We start from the raw sequence: 5,410 nt of genomic DNA, 5'->3' as shown, positions 1-5,410 counted from the left end.
CGAGGAAGAAGTTGAACCAAAATGGCCCACCAGAGTGGTCTTCAATTGGGCTAAAGTGGCCAAGGCTGACCTCCCACCTGAATCTGTCTTAGGATCAGTTGCCCCTGTGCAGGCAGCTCTGCAGCTTGGACCAACCCTCCTTCCTTGAAGGTGCATCTGGGAGTCATTTTCCAAGGTCCTCCCTCAGGGCAGATTAGAAGAGCTCTGATGAGAGTTGAGACCAGTCCTGCATTGGCCACTTTCCAGCTGTGTAACTTCAAACAAGTCCTTCCTTTCCCAGAGACCCTCATCCTACCAGGTATCAGGGGGAGACACAGCCTGTAGTGACCTGTGTACAGCACTCAGCAGTCAACCAGGGTTTCTGTGCCCCTCACATCACAATCTCCTTACAGGCCAACAGCCAGGCAGCACCATACTTCCTGGGACAGTAAGGCTCCTGTGTGGTCTGAGGACCTGCCTGTGTCCACAAGCTGCCTGTTACTGGTTCCTGACAAGGTAAGTACAGAGTTGGAGAGGACTGCTCAAAAACCTTAGAGCAACATGTAGTTCTATGTGTAATTAAACTAATAATTTAAAATTGGATTGAATTCATTTTCTTTGTTTTCTTCATTTCTGGGTAATTTATATTGTATTTTACAAATGGGTGGCTTCCTGATGGCTCAGTGGTAAAAATTCTGCTTGCCAGTGCAGAAGACATGAGATTGATCCCTTGGTCAGGAATATTTCCTGGAGAAGGAAATGGCAACCGAGTTCAGTATTTTGGCCTGAGGAATCCCATGGACAGAGGAGTCTGGTGGGCTATACTTCATGGGATTGCAAAGAGTTGGACATGAATTAGTGACTAAATAACAGCAAAGAAAAGTCCATGGTTGGTTAGAAAAAAGAAATAATACCAAAATCTGGACCTGTACCACAACATATTGAGGTGATATGCCCACTAACTAGGGCAACTCCAACAAGAACATCAGACATTTTTAACACTATTTGAGGGAGGTGGCCCTTTTGATCCTTCATACTGATATTTACTGATAAGACCAGGTTTCAGGGCCCCTTTCAAAATAGCTGAGAGAAGGAATTTTCCTGCCCATCTATTTCTATCCATTCTCTCACTGGGGATATAACATGACTTATGTGGCACCTGTTCAACTTGTTGAAGAAGGAAACACTCAGGTTAGCTCTCTGGCCGAGAGTGAGGGGAAGACATAAATCTAAGAAAAGTCCAAACTAAGCTGGTGATTGACACAAACCTTCCCAGGTCTTTTAAATCCATTTCCAGGCATTTACGAACAAAAGGGATAAGGAAGAGGGCATTGGTTGTGCCCTCATTTAGGGATGAAGCTGTCATAGGTGCAGATGGGAGGGAAAGAGAGCTGTGTGTGCACACAGCACAGGCGGTATTGGGAGCTCGTGGCTACAGCTGGTGCCTTTGCTGTTTTCAGTGTGTGGTTCTCCCGAGTTTGAGGCCACAGTAGGCAGGGTGAGAGCAGGATGCCTGCTCAGGCAGCTTTTACACTGGGACCAGGATTCTAGATATGAACTTCATCTACATGAAGAGGTTACTGTCAGTTACACTGAGATACTGTGTGTGTAGCACCCACCCAGAGCCCAGCATGTAGCGGGTTCTTAGTGGCTCAGGGAGTTGACTCTGCCCTGCTGTGGGGTCATTAAGACAGATGCTCAATCCAGCCTGAGGCATTCACTGCCCCTCCATCTGGTCCACGACATGCTCCAGCTCAAGCACCTCCCAGGGCTCCTCCCTACCCAGGGAATAAATTCCTGACCCCTGGACTGGACAGAAGTTCCCCTAGACAGTAGGCCAGGCATCCTCAGGGACCCCGTCTGCCCTGATCCCCCTCTATCTCAATAGAATTTTGCTGCACAAAGGCCTAAACCTCAGCCTCCTGTTCCCTAAACCTCACCTTGACCATGACCCTCACCAGGAAGTGTCAACTACGTGCGCTCTGCCCTCTCTTTCCTCTCTGCCTTTGCTCCATCACCATCTCCCATGCTCCCACCTCTGCATCCTCTTGATCCCTAGCAAAGCCCAGTCCTCCTGAGATGGTGAGGCTGTGTTGGGACACATGGCTGCTGGAGACCTGTGCTGCTTGTCCTTTGTCCCACTTGTCATGTTCCAGTGTCACCAGGTTGGGCACCAGTAGGCCCTTTGTCCCCTGTGGGTAATGACGGCTGATAACTTGTTTCAGGTCAAAGGGCAGCCTGATTTCAGGAGGAGACTCAAGCTCATCCCAACCCTGAGAGCCTCTGAGCCTCTCTACAACAGCTGACAACTCCTGTGCTCCTCAGGCTCTCTGAGTCAGCCTGTGTGTTGTTGGGAGATCTTCCAATAAGACAAGGCCTCTCAGGAAGGCTAGGGTCACTGAGAGGGTATCAGTTAGCAGGTGCTGTGTAGTATTGGACCTTTGAAGCTCTTGACTCTCTGTATCCTTGGGGAGGCTGACTTTTCAACAAACTTCCAGGTATCTGTGCTTAAAACATGAAAGAACATTTTTGTTCACACAAAGTGCAGTGCAGATATAACTATTTGAGTACCTCTGTAGGCACAACTACCCTGAGATCAGGCTTTATGCTCCATCCTTTTGCAGTGATGTGGGAGATCCCTTTTCCTCTGGCCCAGATAGTCTTTCCCCATCCCCGATCCCTATCCAGGTGCCCTCAGTCTGATTGTCACCTTCTACTGCATCCCAGCCAGTCCTGGGCTCACAACCATGATTCCCACCTCTGACCTGGGCTCACACCTTGCCCTACCTGGGACCCTGATGTGTGGGCATCTCCGTCTGTGTCCTCCAGGCAGACTGCCTCCTGCAGCATCCACACATTGAAGTTGTCTAGTTTAATTTCTGAGGGCTCATGGGCTGTTGCTGTGGTAATGCCGACAAGATGTCTCCAGTGAAATCACCTCCAGGTGTCACATCCTCCTATTGACTGTGGCTTGGACTTAAGGACTCGCATCCAACTGAGAGCATAAGGTAGAATTGATGCCAAATGACTCAGAGGTTAGGTAGCAGAGGTGTATGGCTCGCTCCATCTCCGTCTCCCTCTCTGTCTCTCACTCTCCTTCATGACTGGCTTGCTCTGGAGAAGTCTGATGAGTGGCAACTACCAGGTAATTGACAAGCCCACAAGCAGGGCTCTGAAGCCTTCTGACAGAAGGTTTGTGAGTGAGCTTGAGAGTGGGTCCTCCAGCCCAAATCAAGGCTCTTGTCCCCTGACACTAGAACAGGTTGGCTGCCTCCTCATGAATGAACTGAGTAGGAAGCCTCAGTTGTTCCCAGTGCCCAGGGCATATAGTTGATTACTCATCCATTAATGCTCATGGTCTTTCTACCCCAAGTTAGTCCACAACATGAGTAACTGACTGTGATCAGGACAGTTAGTTGGGAGAGCAGGGGATCGGAACTGATGGGGTAGTGTGGTGCTGACTTGACAAACGAGGTGAAATTGATTTACCAAATTGAGGAGATAAGGTGTCCAAGGAAAGAAATCAGCAGTTCCCAAGACATGGTATATGAGAGAGCAGAAACTCATAGAAGAACCACCAAGCCATCCATAAAAGTAAGGACATAATAACTCCTTGCTGCCTTCAGACCCTGAGGTCTGAAGTGTTTCATTACCAAACACTGAAAAGTTGCAACGGGTGGGAATTAACCTCCTTGGCAAGTATTGCCCTTCCTTCATGGAACCACCCACCTCTTACCTCCTCCTTCCTCCCTAGTGGAAACCATCACTCTCTATTTCAAGCCTCCTGATCTTGATTTTCACCTCCCTTGGGAAAGAATAGCACCCACCTGATCAGGTCAGAATAGGCCATCATGAGATGCTGGGCACATATATGACCTGACTTCTAATTACACCTGCCCCCAACATTCCCTGTTGGCTCAGATGGTAAAGAATCCGCCTGCAATGCAGGAGACCTCAGTTCAATCCTTGGGTTGATAAGATCCCCTGGAGAAGGGAACAGCTTACCACTCTAGTATTCTGGCCTGGAGAAGTCCATGGACAGAGGAACCTAGCAGGCTTGAATCATGGGGTCCCAAAGAGTTGGACACAACTGAGTGACTTCACTTTCCCACCATTCCACACAGGATGTAGAAAGGTTAATTATCTCATTAACTGTATTCCACTCCTAAGAGTCAAGGTGCACATTGTGATACTTGTTTATCTGATAACAAAACTGAGGTTAGGAGGGGATGTGACTTGCACATGGTCACTGAAAAGGGCTAGGCCAGGCTTGGGTGAGTATTTACATTCTTGAGATGGACCTCATTCATAGTTATTGGAGTTCTTAGTTTCTGTTGCAAAAAAAATTATTTTCCCACACCAGGTGTTAAGGCTCAGTTGTACTGGCCCTATACTCCCATCCTGTCCCCTCACATATGTGTGTCGCTGACCAGTGGGCCAGAATACCTCTCATCAAAGGCATGTCCCCATCTGGCCTGCCTGCAGACACATAGGTCCATTCACTCCTCATGCTCCTTCTCTGAATGGTGTCCTGTGTCTGTACACAGGCTTCCCATTGTCTCCTACAGAATAGGGCAGAGGTGGTAAGTTGGAGCTGACTGGTCAGGGAGTAAGTGGTAACTTGCCATTCACTGGCCCATCTGATCCACCATCTGGGAAGGGGAAACATGTCAGCAGGGCCAGGTTGGGATTAAATTGGAGGCTGGACTAGTGCTCCTAGCCAGGGTGTGGGTTAGAAGAAGAGAAGAAGGCTGAAATAGAATGCTTTCATTGATAAACTGACATTTATGGAGCTCCCTTTTGTGTGAAGCTCAGGGCTGAAGTTACAAAGGATGAGTAGGAGCTATCTCATGGAGCTCTTAACTCATGCGACATCAGAGCTGTGGTCAGAGTTCAGCTTACTCACTCAGGAAAACAGAGACTCGGAAGAAGAGTGAAGAGGTCTGCACATGATCATTTAGCCAGTAACAGAGCTGGAGTCTCCTTCCCCACCTCGTGGACCCCTCTGGATGCCAACCTGGGGCTCAGATAATTCAGAAACTCAAAGGTGCCTGGATGAATAAGGAAGCTGTGGCCTGGCCTTCCTCTCCAGCTCTGCGAGGGAGGAGCTGGGACAGGAAGAATGCAGGATGCAGGACCTTCTAGGAGAAAGCCCTGCACTTGCTCTCTGTCTATGCTATCACTCAAGGGAGAGGAAGAGAAACCTGCTCACTGGGGCTGCTCTTTGTCCTGCTCATTGAGTGAGAGGATCACAAAGGACAGAGACACAGACATCATTCTCTCCCAGCATCTCTCCCATTTCTCAGGTGGGCAGACATGAAGAGGACCCATTACAGAGGAATCACAGCAGGAGAGCAAATCACTGATGCCAGAGTCTGGTCTCCTCTCCCAGAAGCCATCGGTGACCCAAGGCCTGGTATGGGATGGAGCT

Source organism: Ovis aries, chromosome 15 (assembly GCF_016772045.2).
Source record: "Ovis aries strain OAR_USU_Benz2616 breed Rambouillet chromosome 15, ARS-UI_Ramb_v3.0, whole genome shotgun sequence".
Classification (NCBI taxonomy): Eukaryota; Metazoa; Chordata; class Mammalia; order Artiodactyla; family Bovidae; genus Ovis; species Ovis aries.
The sequence above is the reverse complement of the archived record's forward strand: the minus strand, read 5'-3'. Positions refer to the sequence as shown.